The following is a 22281-nucleotide window of genomic DNA, read 5'->3' as shown; positions in this document are numbered from 1 at the left end:
ACATAGCCCACCTGACTGAAAGGGCTCATTATGCGGGTCATTATGCAAATCTTTTGTCTTCTCAAGTGTGAATCACAGCATTATTCATGAAGATTCACGCCTCCATGCATAGTGTTTCTTGACAAGAAGTGTCTTACCAAATGTAAATATGTATATTGTTTTATATGAACGAGTAGGCAGGATATTTTTTACATCATTATGGAGCAAAAATTCTAGTCTACAACTTCCAATACCTAGAAGTCTTGTGAACACAGATTTAATCTTAGTTTTTTGACCTTATTTCAGTGACTTAAGTTTTTTGTTTTTTCAATGACCACGCATAAACGTTATTCCTTCAAAAATACAAACACATACAAAATACATTTGTCCATTTTTTTTTATTTGGTAGAGAGGCTCTACACTTTCCTGTCTTCTTCTAGCAAGCACTATGCTGCATTCATAGAAATGCAAAACTTGTTATTTGCTGGAGAGAAAACCTGGGAATTACAACGGCTGACTGACACATGATGGGCCTGTCGTGAAAATGCCTTAAAAGCACTGCAGAAAAACACACTCTTAGAAAAAAGGGTTCATTGGGGTTCTATATAGAACCATAGGGTTCTTTACTCAACTCCAAAGAACCTTTTATGCTAAAAAGGTTCTATAATGACAAGAAAGAACCCTTTTGACACAAAGGTTCTTTAGGCTATTATTCATTTATATATTACATTACTCTGCAACATTTTGTAGTTGTAATTAAATTATTGTTTATTAAACTGTTGTAGTAACTTAATATCACATTTTAATCATGCTGATTTTTGGAGAAAAACTGAAATGGCACTCTTCGTGTGCTATTGATTAACTACATAAAATTACATAAATATATACATTTTCTAACCCCCATATCTTGAATTTTTTGATCATTCACATGCATTCATAAATGCATTTGAATACACTGAATAATGCAGTGAAAGAACACACTCAAAATGCGCGCACACTAGTATAATTAGACTTTACATTAGCCTAGATGCGTGCACTCTGTAGGCATGATTTGTTTAGTTTTTGAAATATACTTGATAATGTTAAGGCGCACATCGTAAAAAAAAAAAAATACGATATTACCGCACACCCCTATGAGGGCTTGGGCGTCGCGTCGCATTCTGGGATTCGCGATTGTAAACATACAGCAAGTCGAACGAGAAGAAGCAGAGCTGGGGGAAAGAAAAAAAGATGTTAAAATCGCGAAAAGGTTGTGTGATTTACAGGGATAAGCTAAATAGGGATGACCGGTATGTGGACAAAATCGGCACTATTAACGGTTTGGATCCATATCAAATTCCCAACAAAGTGTGGAGCACCGACGACGACTTGCTGCCGCACTTTTGCATCACAGATATCTTCAGCTACCTTGTTTGTTTTGTGAGCGCCTACACTTCAGAACAGTTCCGAAGCTACAAGTCATTGGAGTCTCATGTGCAGTTCACAAATGGATGGGTTCAGGAGCTGCAGATCATAAAGCCGGTGTTCCGGCAAACAGTGGGAATACAGTAACGTTAATCCGGACAAAGGTAAGCTGCGCTCCACCTAATTTAGCTGCTAGTTTAGTAACCGTTAGTGCTAACAACCATTCACGCATGTACTTTAACTATTTGTTTCAAAAGTGTAGTTAGTAGCTGTCAACCCTCCCGTTTTTTTTCCCGGGGTTCTCACGTATTTGAGCTCTTTTCCCGCTGTCTTCCCGTTTTATTATTTTCCTGTAAAATATCCTGTTAGCCCTTCCATCGGACCTGTCAGTCTCTGTACTGTTGTCCTGTTGCTACCCCTTTGCCCTTCCAGTGAAACAGATGTTTTCAAAGCATCGTTTTGCTTACTTGAAAACAACCTTAGCGTGATGTTGGCGTTTTGTAAGATAACAGCGTGGTTGTTGTGAGAGCACAATCAACATGGCGGCCACGCCAAGTAATGACGTCATGACGCCATCATCATCATTATTATCATCATAACAAGAAATTACTCAGTACAAAAATAAACATAAGGGCTCATTCTAAGCCATTTATAACTGAACAGGCTTTCGTCTTGTGTTACTTAGCCTTGTTTGCTGCTCTTTCATTTCATTCTTTGTCATTTATGTGAAATTATTGTACCGCAACTAAACCATTTTGCATTATGGATTAAAATTTTCATCTGTTGAACAGCAAACATAAACAAAAAGAATAAACTCATTATTTTCATTAATTTTACAAAGTAAACAATTTGTTTGCATTTGCGCGAGCATATTCCCTTCACAGCTGTCTCACGAGTGCATTGCACATTTTTGAATTTTGAATTCTAACGGTCGAGAAGAGACTGATCCCCATCTGCTGATTTAAATTGATGGTCTGACGGAAATATTGTTGTGGTAAGTCAGAGAAACACATCAATTTTTTAAAGTAATTTACTTGTTATAAGCTTTAAACCCATTAGTAATGAAGTTTTCAATGTTTCTACAGCAGATTTACACTAAAACACGAAAGCACCTGAACCGCAACAGTGTAACAAGTTGCCTTACATCGGTAAGTTTTGTTGTACTTGTTGCAAACTCTAAAATTTTGTGTATTCTGATCATAAGCTTAGTTTTTTACTGCAGATAGTGCTCTAAGCTAGTTTTTGACCGCACACTCAAATGGTCATGAAGAACAGCCCTACAGAACAGAACAGAGCGCTTGTGCGTTCAGCTTAGGGGCGGTTCTAGACCCTTTTTAGGTGGGCTTCAACCCCCATATTTTTCGTCTCAGCCCCCCTAAAACTATAATCAGCTATCTGAACGATCAGGCCAGTGCTGCTTCTTCAGTAAAGTTTAACATTCTGTCGTTTACTGATCGACCCCCCTAAAGGTGATGTCAGATAAAATAATTTGGAGATCAAGTATTTTGAGAAAATCTTTTCAGGTTGAGCGATCTAGCACAGAATCATAGAACCGCCCCTGCAGCTAGTGGATAAGTGTACTCGCACTTCAGCTCAGAATGCTTTTATGATGCTAGATAACTGTAAACAGCCCAATGTGAACACTCTTGTGATTCACTTCAACCTTTTCGAACTGGAAGCAGGCCAGGGAACGGCTGTTTCTAAAGCACTGACAGCTTAAAGGGATAGTTCACTTTAAAATGAAAATTCTGTCATCATTTACTCACCCTCAAGTTGTTTCAAACCTGTATGAATTTCTTTCTTCTGCTGAACACAAGGGAAGATATTTTGAAGAATGTCAGTAACCAAACAGTTAACTGGAACCATTGAGTTCCATATTATTATTTTTTTCTACTATGGAAGTCAATGGTTCCAGAAAGAAATTCATACAGGTTTGAAACAACCTGGGGGTGATTTTGAGGGTGAGTAAATGATGACAGAATTTTCATTTTAAAGCGAACTATCCTTTTAACTACAATTAATCAGCCTTGATAACAAGTGTATTAAGTTGACACTGTATCTTTACTTGGAATGCACTTGTTTGTAGACTGTACAATTAGGGTCTATTCACACGTTCTTATCCCCCTTCATCCATTAATTCCCTAAATCACTTTTCCTCTTTAGGATTGTGGGGAGGCTGGAGCCGTTTTCCCTCAGCAACATTTTTAAATTGCCTGTTCAGATACAAATTTGTTTAATGCTATTTGTAGAAGATTTGTTTTTGAGAAATGTACATACACATCATGATTGTTCATTTTAAAGTTTTAGGCGATTTTATATGAAAAATCAATAAATTATTTAGAAATTTCACTAATATTTACATTAATATTTACATTTACAGAATACAACTTTACTTTTTTCATGGTTAATAAAGTAGTGACATGTACATGATGTGAAATTAATAGTAACTTTCTGTTTTCCTTTTCAAGATTACATAATGGTAGACAAATGGACAACAGATGATGTCTGCAAATGGCTCCAAACCATCAATCTGATTCCAAAGAAGTCTTCAGAGTTCTACAAATGCCCATTCTGTGATGTCCTTAAGTGTACAATACACAAGTACCTTAAACATTTGCAACTACTACACCAACACCAGCGAGACTTCAAAATAATATGTAATATAGAGGGCTGTAAGAGGAGCTACAAGAATGTCTCCAGTTTTAGAAACCACATCTACCGAAAACATTCAACTACCCTCCATCCAGGAAGATGGTCTCATGAGTCTGAAATAAATGATCCTGACCTCACAGAGACAGAGAGCTTGCCACACATCGATGATAACTGCATCCCTCATTTTGACCTGAATACACTATTGAGTGGTCTAAAACATCATATTGCTCTTTCTATTTTGAATCTTCAGGAAAATAATGTCATTCCTAAAGTTACCCATGACACAGTCATTGCCAGCCTTCAGTTCATTCTTACTTTCGTCCGAGAGGAGTATGCTGAAATAATTAAATTCCATCTGGATTTAGGTTAGAAGACAATGAGGATTTAAATAATTTGCTGTCTAGTGAGGTCCTATTTGACTCTGTTTTTGAGTCTGTAATGACAGAATATCAGCTAACCCAATACTGCAAAGAGCATCTGCATCTTGTTGAGCCTGTTCAACATGTGCTCGGTGTTAATAGTAATGGGAAAGAGGACACATTTTTGTATATACCCATTTCTGATGTATTGAAGGTCCAGCTAGAGAAACAAGACATTTTTGAATCTTTTCAAAGAAGCAGTGAAAAGGCTTCAAGTGAATTTTTCGAAGATTTTTCAGATGGACGGATTTTCCAAGGACAACCGTTTTTTAGCGATCCAAATGTTGTGAGGTTACATCTCTACACAGACAAATTTGAAGTGGTTAACCCTTTAGGTTCCAAACGGACTTTGCATAAACTCACAGCATTCTATTTCACTATTGGAAATCTTGAACCAACTTACAAATCTCAATTGAGACACATACATTTATGTATACTAGTGAGACATCAGCTTCTTCAACAATATCGTTTTAAGGACATTCTGCATCCTCTCATTCAGGATCTGAGAAAAGTCTTCAAAGAAGGAATTTTGGTCAGTGTGAATGGACAAGAAATCAACTTAAAGTGTGCTTTGGCTACGACCTCTGCTGATAATTTGTCTGCTCACAACTTGGCTGGATTTACTTGCTGTTTCAGTAGTGGACGAGTTTGCAGATTTTGTATGATCACTTACCAAGATTTAAAATCTCATGTTAATGAAGACAACATCATCATTCAATCTTCAGAGGTTCACAAATACCATCTAAGTGTTCTCAGGGAGATTGGAGAGATCTCAAAACAGACATACGGTATGGTAAATGAATGCCCCTTTAATGACTTGGAGTACTTTGACGTCACCAAATCATTTCCTCCAGACTTAATGCATGATTTCTTGGAGGGCATTGTGCCCATTGTGATCACCAAAGTTATCAAAGCATTGCATTTTTCTGAAATAGTTTCACTCAGTAACATAAATGCTGAATTGGAAGCATTTCAGATTGGAAAGAATGACAAATGTAATATTCCACAGAAGTTACCACAAAGTGTTCTGAAACAGACCAGATTGTTGGGAACAGCAGCTCAAAACTGGTGCCTTTTCAGAATATTACCATTCCTTATTGGACATTATATCCCACAAGGCGAAGCACACTGGGCTGTGTATCTGAAGTGCAGAGAAATTGGTGAGATCATTTTGTCCCCCCGCATAAAAAAAAAAAAGTCATACCTTTTCTCAGCCTTCTAATTGGAGAATTCCTCTCAGATTTCCTAGCCCTGTTTCCAGATACTTTCCCACCAAAACCGCACTTTCTCACACACTATCCTTGCCTCATTTCAGACTTTGGACCTTTGAAGTCCCTATGGTGCATAAGGTTTGAAGGCAAGCACCAATATTTCAAAAGACTAGCCCGCAACACTTGCAATTTCAGAAACCTGTGATACACCCTCTCTAGAAGACACCAGCTGAGGCAGTGTTGGGAGTTAACATCATTGGATGCACTTCCGCAAAAAACATACACTGAAGGTGAATGCTCAGTTCCATTCAGGTCCTTTCCTTGTGATCTCAAAGAGGGCATCAGGAATAAAAGTAGAACTAAGGACATCCCCAGCGAGGAGACACTGGCTGTTGTCAATTCTCTTTTGACAAACAATACAAAATACAAAATTGGAGACAGCTTCGGGATTGATGTGGCTGAGGATGGCATTCCAGTCTTCATGAAAGTGTCTAAAATTGTCCAATTCAGGGCTATTTGGTTGATTTTTGGAAAGCTCCTAATACCCCAAAAGTTTGATTATCATAATCACACCTTCCTTGTACACGAGGAGAGAAAGTGGGTTGTCATTCACCCTGGGGAAGAAAAGGACTATCATGCCCTTGACACCTACAAGCATGATGATGACGTATTTATCACCCTCCATCACAGTGTTAATTTATAAAGGTATTTTTCTTTGTAATGTCCTTATTTCCTGACAGAATTACCAAAGTTTGATAACAGTACTGATTATTTTAAATGGAGCAAAAAATTGATGGAGAAACCCTGTTGGGCTTAACAGAAAGGATGGTGCAGAAACTATTCCCCACAATGAAACAGCAAGTGATCTTTTTAAAGGAACTTGAAAGACTGAAGAGATCGTCTTCAATGGAGTAAGCAGGACCCATTCTCCCAGTTGTAATACATGTATACAAACATTATATATATTCTATATTCTCTGATTTATAATAGATGATTGTTAGCACTTAAGGTATTTGAGTAACGCTTACTTGTTTTTTTTAAGGTATTTGGTTTGCATGGTTTTAACAAGTAAACTGCATTGCCTTTGAAGTAAAGTAAACTCGGTAATTCCAAGTTGTATGCAGAAAACATCACCTTAGCACAACTTGCATAAATGAGTTAGGAATACTCACAAAGTGTACATCTAAAGTAAATGATTAAGTATACAATACAAATTTGTTTTAAGTTACTGGAACTCTCTTGTAAGTGTACAATACTACACAGGCACTTGTTAGTTCTACATACTATTCCTATTTCACCTTACTTGGTTTTTTCAAGGCAATCGTTTGCATGCTTTTTTAAAGTAAGGTTTACTTATTGGATTTTACAGTGAAGGACTCCAAGATGGTGAGAAATAAGATTCTCTGTTCTGATGAGACCAAGATAGAACTTTTTGGCCTTAATTCTAAGCGGTATGTGTGGAGAAAACCAGGCACTGCTCATCACCTGTCCAATACAGTCCCAACAGTGAAGCATGGTGGTGGCAGCATCATGCTGTGGGGGTGTTTTTCAGCTGCAGGGACAGGACGACTGGTTGCAATCAAGGGAAAGATGAATGCGGCCAAGTACAGGGATACCATGGACGAAAACCTTCTCCAGAGCTCAGGATCTCAGACTGGGCCGAAGGTTTACCTTCCAACAAGACAATGACCCTAAGCACACAGCTAAAATAACGAAGGAGTGGCTTCACAACAACTCCGTGACTGTTCTTGAATGGCCCAGCCAGAGCCCTGACTTAAACCCAATTGAGCATCTCTGGAGAGACCTAAAAATGGCTGTCCACCAACGTTTACCATCCAACCTGACAGAACTGGAGAGGATCTGCAAGGAGGAATGGCAGAGGATCCCCAAATCCAGGTGTGAAAAACTTGTTGCATCCAAAAAGACTCATGGCTGTATTAGATCAAAAGGGTGCTTCTACTAAATACTGAGCAAAGGGTCTGAATACTTACGACCATGTGATATTTCAGTTTTTCTTTTTTAATAAACCTGCAAAAATGTCAACAATTCTGTGTTTTTCTGTCAATATGGGGTGCTGTGTGTACATTAATGAGGAACAAAATGAACTTAAATGATTTTAGCAAATGGCTGCAATATAAAAAGAATAAAAAATTTAAGGGGGTCTGAATACTTTCCGTACCCACTGTATATATATATATATATATATATAATATTTATATATATATATATATATATATATATATATATATATATAATATATTTATTTATATATATATATAATATATATATATATATTTATATATATATATATATAATATATATATATATATATATAATATTTATTTATTTATTTATTTATTTAATACAGACAAGAAACTTGTGTGGAATTCAAGAGATTCAAATGCATCACACTCGTGCGTTTGGCCTAGGTGAAAAATTAACACTTACTTTTTGTGTAGGCAAAAGTGCTGGGAGCCGTGGCCTGCAGTTTTTAGCCTCCCTGATTTTTCACCAGAACTTAATGAATCATTACAGAGGAAGGATCCATCTTTCAAGAAAAAGGAAAAATCACATCTGCGATCACTGCTAATTCAAGTGTTGTTTGATAGCATCACAAAGTACACATGGTATACATATTATTAAAAAAAAATGCCTAAAAAGCATTAGCAAAAAAGTTTTACATTTTAACTGATATGTGCCCTTTTTTTTAGGTGTCCAAGCCAAAAGATATACACGGATGTTCTTGAAAGTCTGATCACAAGATTTCCTTTCCTGAAGGATACTAGCCCCTCTGGTCATGTAAGTACAATGTTACATTTCACAAGCTTAAGTCCACAGGTTTCAAACTCAACCTCAAATCCTGCTTGCCCCTCATTTCATATCTGCGAGATAATTTCATTACATTGTGATTCTGTTATATTTCCACTTCATTAGTGAGCAAGTTCATTTCTGAAACATGGTAATAAACAGTCTCAGTGCTTTTCTATGGTAGCCCAAACAAAAGGGTTAAAAATATATATATATATATATATATATATATATATATATATATATATATATATATATATATATATATATATATATATATATATATATATATATACATAAATGTAGTAATCATGAATAATTGGCTTGATAAAACAAATATAATTCATAATGTCTTAATAATCTTTCTACATTCATTTAGAAAATAATGGGTAATTATGACAATATAAATATATTGATGTGACTTGTTTTAATTATGGAAAAATGTGATTTAATTAGTTAATTTTTTCAATAGATTGACAGCAATAAATCTATTAAGTATACATGACATTTTAGAATTACATATTTGAGGACCAGAACTGTGGTATAAATTGAATTGTTTTGCATGTGTCTGCAGGATACCCTTCTGCATTGTCTGCGTGACAAATTTAAAAAAGAGAGAATTCCTTTAGTGCATTCATCAGCAGTTCAAGAAATGAAGAAGAAATGTGGTGTTAAAAGGAATGCACTGGATCTCTGTCTCTGATGGCCTTGTCTCTGAAGAGGAGGTATACACCAGTCATTTCCTAAGCATACATTAAACTTTCACTTTACAATTAAAGGATTAGTTTACCAAACAGTTTACCTGTTGTTATTTACTCACTCTCACTTGGTTCCTAATCTTTATGCAACACAAAAGGTACCCGGGGGCAAAACTATGGGGTCAGATTCCCGCCAATTGTATTGCAGTCACGGATCAAAAAATAATAAACGTGAATCACAAAATTAAAAACACATGTAAAAATATATAGCACAAACTTAAAAAAAATAATGCAAAATGATCGGAATGGCAAAGAACATGGTCACGGATCAAAATATAATAATCGTAAATCGAAAAATCAAAAGCACATTTAAAAAAATAACAAGCATGAATCAAAACTTTAAACACATTAAAAATGATATTGCACAAATCTTAAACTTGTGTTTATGCGTTTTTAAAAGTTGTTTTCCTTGCTTTTATTACTCTTTTCTTTCTGCTCTCTTTACATTTTCTGCTTATATTTTACTCTTTTGTGCGCTTGTGCAGTTTTTCTCTTTGCTCTTCTTTCTACGTTCTGCTCTTGCTTTTCCAAATGTTGCAGTTCGAGTTTCATGTAAATTAGGCTGGGCTTAAGCGCCACCATTGGTCCACTAGTTCTAGATGGACAGCTCCTCCTCTAGCCAATCAATCGAAGGGAGGGAGATGACATCACTTCAATGCGACTCATGGCTACTGATGCTCACACTCATACAGGAGAAGATAACCATCACAGCTGGCAATTTCCGAGCTGGGGTAAACTCTTTCTGTTGCAGGACACTGTTATAATGTGTATATATATACATTATAACATATGTACATATGTACCTTCATACATATGTACCTGCAACTCGACCTGTCACCGGTATATAGGCTACTTCTACCTGGACAATCTTTTATTGTTAAATTTACCATCCTAACGACAACCTGTCACAGTTGTGCCTGTCTGACGATCTATCATTGTTATATTAATCTTTAATGCACCTACAACTGGACTTGGCACCGTGAAACGCAGCGTCCACCATGCAGCAGCCTCACAACATCACTCTTATGTGTGCCTGGCTCGTCTATACCTGTTATGTTACTGTTAGATATTTTTAGTATTCATACAATAATATTAATAATAATATGCTTGCTTGTTGTCTCTTTTATTCCTGTCTTTTGCAGAAGAGAATATAACATATGAAACCTACCTTACTAGGCTAATATATTTGCTCGTGAATTACATTTAAAGTAAGATATGCCATGGCAATTGTTTAGATCAGTAGTTCCCAAACTGGGGTACGTGAGGTGACAGAGGGGGTAACGTTACGCGAACAAAATGCAGAATTTTGCCATTCATTTAATTCTTCTCTACATTACAATAACATTAAAACTGATCATGTATTTTCTAACAGGTACAATATGCCATATGATGTAGCGATGTACAGTTATTAATCAATTTATGGATGAAATATGAATATCATAATTCAGAAAGCTTTATGACGTTCATATATCGACCCAACGGGGAATTAAACATATATGGTGAATTAACTACAACGAATTATAATCAATCACATATATGATTAGTTCTGGTTGAATAATTATGTGGAAAACTATCAGTTCGTCCACCGAAACGGACAATTATCCACAGATTATCATGACAGAAATGTTATTCTCGGGCCGGGAGACTAACTTTCTATCATAGCCTTCAAATATAGAGCAAGGATATTAGAATCAGAACGTTAAAGTGACTCGGTTGTTGCTAAAATGAGCAAGTGAACAAAAAGCATGGATAAAATGAGTTTAATATACGAAACGGGTAATACACAGGTTATACGGCTAAATGGACACAAGTAAATACAAATACATACAAAGTAGAGGGAAAGGCAGAAACGAAAGAGATGATCAAAGCAGGTCAAATTGCAACAGTTCACCTTTAAGAGCCAGCAAGGAAACTCAGTATTTAAGATCGTAAAAACGTTATACTTGCATAGGTTAGTCAGGGTGCTTGGAGTTTCGGAGCGCTCGGTTTTGATAGTTGCTTCTTCTTCCGGAGGTTGTTTCGGCGAAGTTTCAAACGAAGGTTTAACTGTTGTAATATGACCGGAAAATAAAGAAGAGAGTCCGTCTTGACGGCAGGAACTCGTGCAGAAAACTTGTGCCGCCAAAAGACGCGTGTCATGGTGTTTTAAAGACAACAAACCAGAACGCCTTACTGATAACGTCCTCCAATGATAGCGTTGCAATTTGGCGGGTTTCCACATTCCTTTGTCCTGTCTCCCGAATAAATTTATGGTATGTTGAATCAGTGCATTTCCTTCATAGTATTATTAAACATTGAACGATGCATTTGGCAGACATGTAACGTACATGAGTGAATAGCTCGGATTCACAGCTTTACGGAGAGATCAAACTCGACAGGTGTCGCTCGTCATATAAAGAAGATACACTTTACACTCTATTACTATCGTTTAACATGAAAACTAACCTACTACAGTCAATTCTACGATTCTATACTAGTAACACATACATGCAGCGAGCACTACAATGGCAGGTACATTCATATTTGCAGGTATAATATTTGTGTATACAGTCTTTGTATGTGAGTGTGTGTCTGTGGGTGCGTGCGTGTATTTTCTCTTTTTATGACCGTTTGGAATTCGGGCCTGTCTTTCGAAACCCGATCCGTGGCGTTCGCATCTCCTTTGAAGTCACAGAGGAGAGGTTTGGGACTTATCGAAATAGTCATAAAAAGAAGGTCTCGTGATCCATTAGTGTCTGCCGGGCCGGAATCGATGTAAGATTTACAAACCAAAGTTCCGTGAATTGAGGCTTAAACACAGTTTATGGTGGGACCTGCTCATCCTTGAGACTGTGCAGACCCTACAGTTTCCCCTTTCGGCCAGTGAGGTCCCCGTGCGGATCTCGTTGGACGGTAGCGAGGTCGGATGGCACAGATGTCGGACAGCAGGTGGTCCCTACTGGTCCTCGGTCTTTGGGTCGTCGAAGGGAGAGTCCATTTCGATGAGATTTGGTACGTTCTCCATGTTGGTGCCTCCTCTCCTTGGTTTCCTCTTGAAACCCCGGGGAAGGGCAGGCAGGCACTTGTCCATGGACGCTTGCATCCCCTTCATCCTCTTGAAAAGGACGAAGGCTAGGCCTAGGGTCAGTATGTATCCGATTGCCATGGAGAGGCAAAGGGCTGTGTCGGCGGCAGTCCAAGCTTGGGCTATAGGTGAGCTGGTCAGAATGGGCAGTCGGGAGAGTGCTTGGAGGGCGGCGTCGACAGGAGCAATGTCAATTAACTGGGACCCCCCTTTCTCAATCCTCAGTTCCAGCTCGGGGGCCAAAGTGAGGTTGTGGTTCATGAAAAGGGTGGGATCTCCAGTTCTGACTGGTCTCCTCACTTGAGATGTGGTACAAGGCCAGGTCATCGAGGTGGAGGATGGCACCCAGGGGTACTCTGGATCCACATGCTTTGACTGGGCAGGCTGACCCGAGTGGCAGTGTCGTGCTGATCGTAAGTCAGGGTGGCGGTGCGAGTGGGAGTGTTAACAAGCCATCGGTGCCCACAATCTCAGCTTGTGTTCCGACGATTTGGGTGCGAGGCTTGGCCTCGGCAGGGCAGCGTGTGTCGCTGATCATGGGCTGTAACCCGCAGATTCCTTCAGTATTGTCTCTGAGGAAAGGTTTGCTAGGGCAGAGGTAATGAATGTCTTTGGTCAAAACACACATGCGTAAATTGGGAGCCAGGTACAGTTGGGGGTTGCTGTCGTGGTATGCTACCACAGCTGGAGTGTGTATCTTGATGTGGGTGTTACCCTTCCAAAACCCGACATTGACAATGTCTTTGAGTCGGTAGATGTTATCTGGTTCGATGATAGGTAGGTTTAGGAGGAAGGCCAACTCCCTTTGTTCGGGGTCGACATGCAGTAGGATGGCACTACCCAGGGAGTAGGCAAGGTGGGTTTGGATAGGGTCCGTGGGTCTGACGGCAGCAGAGGCCAGCACAGTTTGTACGAGGCTCAGGGGTACGAGGTATGGGGAATCCTTCCCATGGCCAGGTTGTCCATGGAGGAGCTCACTTCCCGCAGCATGTCCGTCATTAGAGCAGTGACGAGCTGAGTTTGGGCGAAGTCATTTTGGAAGACAGTAAACAGTTGCTTCCTTGAGTTCACCGTTTGGATCAGCAGGAAACTGTGAGTATAGAGAACCACCACAATACCTTTCCGGGATTTGCAGGTGGTTCGTAGTGTTTGGCTCTGTGTTGCGAGTTGTTTTCTCAGTGGTAGGCGGAGCTTGTTGCGATGCTGATGAGGGGAGCAGGCTGTGATGAGACTCAAGTCTCCCCGGTTGGTACAGGTGCAACGGCAGTGGCACCTGCCGTGCCATCAGTAGTTCCGTGGGGAACACCTGAGTTGACTCCTGTATGGTGTCTGTGATGGCCATGAGCATCAGAGGAGGTTTTACAGTCCAGTCTTTCTGGTCGACTGACCGTGGAAACGTGACTCCTCGGTTTTGCAGTGGAGCTCGGTGCTTTGCGTTTGCAGTCTGGACGTGACGGCAAACTTGACATCCTCTGGCGTGCTCTGCCACATCTTGCTGCATGCTGGGCCAGTACGCCACTTGTTTTAATGTCTCATGAGTGATTCTGGTGCCATGGTGTTTGGCACATGGTGTGTTGTGGGCGTACATCAGTTCACCCCCTTTTGGCCCTGTGGCAGTACAAGCTTTGGCGCAGTGAGGACATCAGGGACATATTTTAGAAAGTTCACTCCCACACGCAGCATGTGGTTGGACTCATGTAGTCGTTTGTGGCCAGGGGCCGTCGTGGGACCATATGCCGTGAACGGGAGGTTGGAGGGGTCTGAGTGGTGGCGCAAAACATTTCGCATGGAAGTGTTGGCAAGTTTGGTTGTCAGTGGCAGTGGCAGTAAGGCGGGGAAATGTTGCAGGAACAGTCCGCTGGCTGCGGGTTGTTGTTGCCACACTGAGGGTGGGTGAATGGGGTGGGTGTGACCATAGCTTGTTATGCAGTGTGCCAGCCTTGGCAAGGGCATTAGTTTGGTCGTTCAAGCCTTTGTCACGCCCTGGTTGCTTTAAGCATCTTTTCACCTTTTCCCCGTAAGTGATCGTGTCGTGTGTTTGGGTGATGTCATCACGTGTTTGGAACATGTGTTGACGTTTCACCTGCTTGTTGCATTTAGTCTTGAAACCAGTTTGTTTCCAGCCCAGAAGATGGTATGTGAAACAAGATCTAGCATAGTGTGCGTCTGTGCACATGAGTCCTCTGATGTTATGGACAGAGGAGACTTGAAGGGTTATGAGGGTAGCTGCTGCTTCACCATACTGACGTGACTGGGGACCCCACCTGCCGTTCTGTGGTTGGCAGGGTTGGTTGTTTAACCATCGTACCCCTGCACTTGCCTGTAGGATGCCCTCATGGCTGTAGGAACGTCCATCGACGTAGGCCGTGGGCATTCCTTGGCACGCATTCTCTTTGAGGTACCTGTGACAGGTTGGTTGCTGTTGTTGGGGTACCATTATCTCAAGTGTCAATGCTGGTGTGCTGTTATAGCCGTTTTGGCAGGCAGCTGAATCTCCGCTCCGTGCAGACTTGTGCTTTCTGGCACGTCGTGGCAGTGGCACTTGCTGATTCAGCTTCCTGAAGTCGCTGGTGGGTCGCCACTTGCTGTCTGGTTTGACAATGGACCAGGTAGGGACTGAATAGGTGCTGTTGCATGGGCAGGTGACACCTTTTTCTTCCATGAAACGACTAGTTTCCTGCACTGGTTCATGTGAGGCAATAGGACCATTGTACTGTTTGATGCAGGTGGGAGGAGTGTTTGGGTGTGTGGAAACACCCATTGTATGAAAGTTAGTGAGGCCACAGTCTAAAGAGTCTTTGGCAAATGACACTCTGGATTTGTTCAGGAACTGTTGAAGTTTTTGACAGTCTGCATCATTCTTTGGGACATTTGCATTTTTCTGGATCTGTTGGCCTTTAGGCTCAAACCTTGGGAATGGCCCCTCTGTTGTGGGGTTAGTTGTCAGGTTGGCTGTCAGTGGTGCAGCGCCTTTTGAGTTTCGCAGGCAGGCTGGTCAGAGACTGTGGGTACTGCAAGGTGTTTGTCCTCCATCAGCTCCGTTCTGTGCACCTGTTCTGTGGGTACCAGTTTGATGGGGGTGATGGAGATGCTCTTGAAGGATGCTGTGAAACTTGTGTTGCTTAAGCTTCCTTCTGGGGCCATGGCAGCTGGTATTAAGTTAATGACTGTTAACCTGAGTTCAAAGTCATAGGGGCTGTGGTCCATTATCCATTCTAGATGATAGGCTTTGGGAATGCTGATGTCTGTGACCATGCATTCGTTGAGCCAACTGTGGACTACATAAGATGACACTTCAGTTAAGGGTGTGGCTTTTAGAGTGAGTCTAAGTTCCACGCCTTCAGGTGAAAGTGTGAAGGAGCCCAGCATGTGGCTTAAGGTTTGACCACATTGCCTGTTGAGCCAAACAGCACCCCCTTTGGTGTAAGGTGGTACTACAGTTTCCTGTGTGTGGAGCCAAACAGCACCCCCTTTGGTGTAAGGTGGTACTACCGTTTCCTGTGTGTGGAGCCAAACAGCACCCCCTTTGGTGTAAGGTGGTACTACAGTTTCCTGTGTGTGGAGCCAAACAGCACCCCCTTTGGTGTAAGGTGGTACTACAGTTTCCTGTATGTGGATCAGGATGCAGACCTCTTGGGTGGTCTGGCCTGACAGGAAGTTGGCAGTGTTGACAGGGACAACAGGAAGCTGTACAGTCATTGGGGCCCACAACAACTCATTTGCACTGTCCGTGTGAGCATTAGAGTGCATCAGGAGGTCTGGAAGGACCAGGAAGGGATGGGTTAAATGCCGGTTGTTCCATTTGCAGTTCAAAACGCAGATGTCCTTAACAGTCATCATGGTTGGCAGACGAAAGTCTAGTGGAAAGTGTGTTTGCTTGTTGACAAATGGGAGGTCCGGTGTTCCTTCACTGAGAGCACTTAACAGCGTGTGGCTGAAGGCTGAGTTGTCTGCCCACAGTGTGGGAATAATGTCTGTGGTTGTTAAGCCGTTCAGCTGCAGGTCTGGTGTGACCTTGGGGCAGAAGGAGTCAGAGTCTGTGGTGAGCTGAAAGGTGCAGAGGAGCGAACTTGAACTTTGCCCTGGTGCTGAGACGGGGTTCCCGCAGCTAGCTGTGGGGTTTCCCGTGACCTCTGTGACCTGACAGTCTGGCTCAGATGACCTGGGTGACTGGAAAGGCCGCGGTTCTCGTACTTGAGCCCAAATTTTCAGCTGTCTGAAGTCCAATAGGGGCTCAAAGCGATCTAGCAAATCTTTGCCAATGAGCAGGGGAAACGTGTCCATCGGTGAGATGTATACGGGGTGTACCAAACTCATTGGACCGATGGTTAGATGAATGGGAGCTATTTGTTCAAGTTGGATCTCAGTTTGGCTGTATGACTGCACATTTAGCTCACATTTTTGTGATTTAAGAGTTCGATTTTGTTTCTTTGCTTCATGTCTGAGTCTTTCAAAAAGGTTAGTTGACATCAAAGTTAGGTCTGCTCCCGTGTCTACAAGGGCCTCAATCCTCACATCATTTTCCACAGTGATGGCTATGTACAGCTTTCGGGCCACCCCTTTTCGATAAGGTTTCCCAGGAGTCTTGGTACCGGGGCTTGGGTGCTGACCGATAAGCAAGTGGGGCTGGTGTTATGTGATTCGTTTGGGAGGCAGACAACCAAAACGGCACTTTCTGGTACCGTGGCGTCCTGGTCGTCGGTGGGTTGATGTGAGCTGGTTTGCTCGGAGTGTGCGGTTGTTGGCTGAGGTGACTGTGTGATGAGGTCACTCTGTGATGTACTAACTGACTGTGTGGTAAGTCTCTGGTCAACTGTGAGTTGGGTGTGAGGTTGTGTTAAAGGGCTGTCAGGGCAGACGTTAGGGGCAGACCTTGCTTCTAGTCATAAGGAGTCTGACTTGTCCTTCTTTTGGGCTTTTTCTGGATCAGCTCTTTCAGGACTTTCAGAATCTCCGCAGACTCAGACATAACTGCGTTGCTCGACTCCTGTGAGGGCTCGGACTTGGACTTGTTTGATGCACATCGAGAGGCCTTCTGTCTTTGGCGATTGGGGCTTGAGGCTCTATCCGATGAAGGCCTGCCATTTCTGGGTCGCCGGCTGGTCTCCCATGCGGCCCCGCCCCTTTGGTTGCTGGCTGGATGTGGCCTGTCCCAGAATCTTTCAGAGTGTCCGCTCTGGTGCTTGGGACGGGCGCCCTCGTGGTGAGGCTGCCCTCTGCTGGCTGGGAACTGTCTTGCCTCTCGGTTGAACGGTCTGTCACTGTGGTGTGTGTGTGCGCCCTCTAGGACCAGTTCTGGGCAGTGATCAGAGACCGGGTAGATGGTTGGATTTTTAACAGTCTTTTCAGATATGGCCCTTTGCTTGGAATAAGCTTTGTAGGCTAAATCTCGCAGCTGTTGAATAGACATACTTCGTGGGCAGGCCAGGACTCCCAGATGATGACTTACTGCAGTGTGCAGGTTTCTAAGAAACAAAGTCTTAAAGTTGAAATCTTCCTCCATTCCTGGTTCGTTGCGTGCTCCGAAGTAGGCCTTTCGTATACGGTTGTAATATGCTTGTGGAGTTTCCAGTCGGCCCTGTTTAAGATCCATGGCCGCGAGGAGCCCTTGGTCCGATTCAGGGTCAGAAAACTCTTTGATCAGAGCCTGTCGCAGCAGCTGGTAGTCTGCTTTGACAGCTTCTGGCTGCCGATCCAGGAAGCTGCGCACGTCACGGCTGGACGTGATGCGGAGTAGATACAACTTGTCCCATGCACTCACGTTGGCCACATTTTGCAACAGGAAGTCAATGTCTTGCAAATACGCGTGCACGTCGACACCCCCTGCTGGGTTTGGAGTGAAAGTGGGGATATTCTTTGCTAGCTTGTCCAGCTCTTTGGGAATCACGCCATAGCTCGCAGCGCGGCTTTTCTGGGGTGGCTCCCATCCCTTTGCTCCTGACCATGGTTCTTGGAGGCTGGATGTTTTTGGCAGTGGGCTTTCACCCCCCTCGCGAACTAGGGACTCTTGACTGGGGCACTTAGGTCCAGTGGCTAGAGGGAGCTGCATGGCATGCAAGTCTCCTCCCAATTCGCTTTGCAGTTTATAGGAATGCTTTAGTTCTCGGTGCACAGTGTCCAATTCATCTCTAAGATAGTCTCTTTGCTGTTTCAGAGCAGTGATCTCACTTCGGGCCAGTTTAAGGTGATTTTCACAGGCCCGGGCTTTAGCATCTCTTTCTTTCAGTTCAATCTCTGCTCTTGCTAGGAGAGCTTCACCTTGCTGGAGTTTTCCAGTTAGTTCCTCTATGGATTGCTTTTCCATCTGCTCTCTGCGCCCCGTCTCCAAGTGGAGCTCTTCGAGGGCCTTTTGGAGTCTCTCGACTTCCTCCTGTAGCTCAGGATCAGATTCCTCCGCTGTCCTACGCTGATCTGGGGTTTCGAGGAGTAGCTGATCAAGACGATGTTGGGTCTGAGCCTGGTTCCTCCGGGCTTCCTCAGCCTGGAGCTTGAGCGCCGCGACTTCCTGCTCCAGAAGTGCGTTGCTCCTTTCATTGAGCCTTGCCTGGGCGATGAGGTTGTGGGCGAGGCCTCCGATGAGTCTTGCCCATTCTTTGTGACTGTAGCTCTGCATCGGATCGTGGGCCATCAGTCGATTCAAGTCCCCGTCCAGCTGCTCGCGGCTCAGATGCTGGAGGTCGCCGGCGGCATTGGGCAGGAACGGGTTGGTCATGACGCCCAGCCAGGTCTCGAGATGGTCCCAGTGGGTGTCAGGGCTGGATGCTCGTGACATAGTGGCTTCTACTGTTGACGAGAGAAAAACAGCACAACAAAGACAAGAACCAATGCAAGCTTGTGCAGGGATTAGCGGTTACGTAATACGTAATTAGATAATTCTTTTGTGTGGTTCCAATTAACTGGTGCAGACAGTTAGTGGAAGGTAGGTTTGACACTTAATTGTCAAACCAAGAAGGACCACGTAGGTCAATTTGTGTGAGTGAGTGCCGGATTTAACTATAGATTTTGACAGGCGGTAGTTCTAAGAGTCCTTTGGTGACTCTCGCTGCTCGGTCGTCTATCTATTACTCAGTTTTCCGTGGTGGCTCTCACAGGTTCTGCTTCTACGTGAACTGAAAGAAACAAACACAGCAGAAAAGAAAACAGAACAGAGTGGATGCAATTAAATGAGAAATAGAGCAGTAAACAAAATAGAAAGGAATAGACGTAGAATAGCAATAAAACAAAATGTGAAGGGCTAAAGGGGAGAAATTGAGCTTAAACTTCCTATCGCCTCTGGGATTATGACGGGGCCAGGCGAGGGCGCCGTTGAGTCATAAAACTGAGAGGGAGGGTATGGCTTAAAAGTAACAGCGTTGGCCAGAACCTAAAGGAATGAAAGATATGTAATATCTTGTAGTTTTCACTAAGGGAAGGGACTGTACGTTGTTACTCTAGGCCTGGGGTGAATTGCGAGTGCCCAGATGAGAACTCAGTGATGGGGCAGCCTCTCCTAGACGTTCCCACACCCGACTGCGGTGTCCGCGGACGTCCTGTCCTCCTTGCACCACGACGCAGCCTCTCAAACAGTGACCTTCAGCACAATTGCGTTTTCAGGCGAGGTATTAACGCCGACGGCCAGATTGGCAGGTCAAAATTGAATTTTTCCCAACCCCTGAGTCTGACCCCGCAGGCAGTTACTCAAAGGGCGGTTCTGTCGAGCAGAAACAGGGAAATTAAACAAAATTGCCTTGGGTTCCAACTGGACTCGTCGCCTCCCTGCACCTGACACACCCAACCTGCTAATGTCTCTGCGTGCTGCCCGTGGTGTGAGGCCAGAAACGTCCTGCGATTCACACACAGGCACGTGTCAGATTCGCCAGGCCAGGCAACTCCACTTCACTGGAACCCACTGGAACAACCGTCAACTCCCCACCGGGTGCTAGAGGGCCTTGTCTGCAAGTACACAAACAGTCAAGTAAACACAACTTAATTGTACATTCAAATCTCAATTTAAGTCTTGTTTAAACCAAATTTAAATAATCAAGTGTGTAGGATAACAGGATAGGGATCTTAACTGAGCTGGAAGCCGGACAAAAGGCAAAATAAAACAAAACAATTCAGATGCATTTGATTCAAATTTGAATTAAAGCCTGTTCAATTAAATTTAAACCAGTGCATAGAAATAGAATGGGAAAGGAGAGAGAAAAGAAAAACACAATTCAGAGGCACTTGATTCAAACTTGAATTGAACTCTTGCTCAATTAAATTGAAATAAATGCACAGAAGAACAGCGTGGGGCAAAGAGAGGAGAAAGCCTTCCCTATTTGTGAATTCCCTAAAGAGGAGTGCTTCTTGGTAAGCAGAATGCCAACTGATTGACACTACTTAATCTTAAATTACAATTGAATGTTGTTCAATTAAATTTAAAAATAAGTGTATGAAATAAGGGAGGCTTGGGTGTGTGTGTGTATGTTATTGCCAGCCAATAACATACAGGACACAGGACTAAGAGTGAATAGAATACAGCATTAAGTAATACAAGGGAAAGAATTTCCGAAGTAAATAAAGCAAAATAAATAAACAAACAAACAAAAAAAACAATTACTAATAAAATAACATAAAATAAAATAAAATAAAATAATAACTCAAGAGAAAGAGAGGGAGAAGAACCAACAAAACTGAGTTAAACCAAAGGAGTAGAATGGAGTAACATAAAATAAAAATAGAATAGAATAGAATAGAATAGAATAGAATAGAATAGAATAGAATAAGTCTGTGACCAAAGGAACCAAGGAGAGGAAAGGACACACAGATGGCAGGGAATTGACTTCCGGATCCGTCCACACAGGGGAGCACTTCCAGGAAGTGAATTCTCTGGTTGGAAGGGCAACTTAATCTAAATTAAAAATTTAAAACGTGTTTAAACCAAATTTAAATAAGTAAACCACCTTCCAAAAACGATTGGAAAGCATAACCATCAACAAACAGTTATAACAGCAACGTTGAAGTAGTCACGGGCGAATTTGGAGACAATTCAGTTCAACGTACGGAGAGCAGCTTTAACTCAGAACGTCCACACGGTGGCGTTACTGAGTCCACACAACAGTGAAGTAGGGGGGGTACCCCACCTGGACAGACTGCCCTCTGGCGTCTGGTCAGCGTTACTGCATCCACCTCTGTGATATTTTTAAATTAGCGTTTCAGCTGATCTAACTGCACATATCACATACAAACTCTTTTTAGAATCTCGGCGGATTCTTCTGTGCCAGTTCACTGGACTGGTGCAACCTTTTATCCTAAGTATAAAACTTTGGAACCTCGGGGTTTAGTGACCCCGTTTTTGCACAAATTTTAGTGCACAAATATGTAACTGCAGGATAATTCACTGCTGTTATTAGTCACGCTGGATCAGGGCGTTTTTTTGACTGGCTCCAACTTTACAAGTCAAATCGGATAAAGCAGGTAAACTGTTTTCTGATTAGACTTGTATTTGGTAACGTCTTTTGGGTAGCTAGTCCAATTAGTTACCAAGGGAGCGAGACGCTATTTTTGAATAATTGGACGACACAAATAATTCAATTAAAATAGCGGCAGATAAGGCCTTTGCAGAGATTAAATAGGAAACTCGCTACAAAATCTCGTTTCAGAACACGCTTAATGACGATCAATTCGTTTCATTCAAGCGGAAATTAATATTCAAAACTGTAACTTACTGCAAAGATTGTCGTCCTTCACAGATAAGAGCTTGACATATTAATGGACTGCAGTGTATTTCACGTTCAACAATTTACTACCGTGTTTTTAGACACAAAAGCAGCTTGTTAACGGTGAGTAGTGTGAGGACTCGTGCGTCTTCTCACTGAATAAAGCGCGCATGAACATTAAATCACACACCAATTATTCTACCTTGCTTTTTTTTTCCAACAACCAAGTTTAAAACGATGCCTGCATTCTCCACCAAATAAATGTAGCGATGTACAGTTATTAATCAATTTATGGATGAAATA

This window comes from Chanodichthys erythropterus, chromosome 14 (assembly GCF_024489055.1).
Source record: "Chanodichthys erythropterus isolate Z2021 chromosome 14, ASM2448905v1, whole genome shotgun sequence".
Taxonomy (NCBI): domain Eukaryota; kingdom Metazoa; phylum Chordata; class Actinopteri; order Cypriniformes; family Xenocyprididae; genus Chanodichthys; species Chanodichthys erythropterus.
This window is presented reverse-complemented; position numbering follows the sequence as displayed.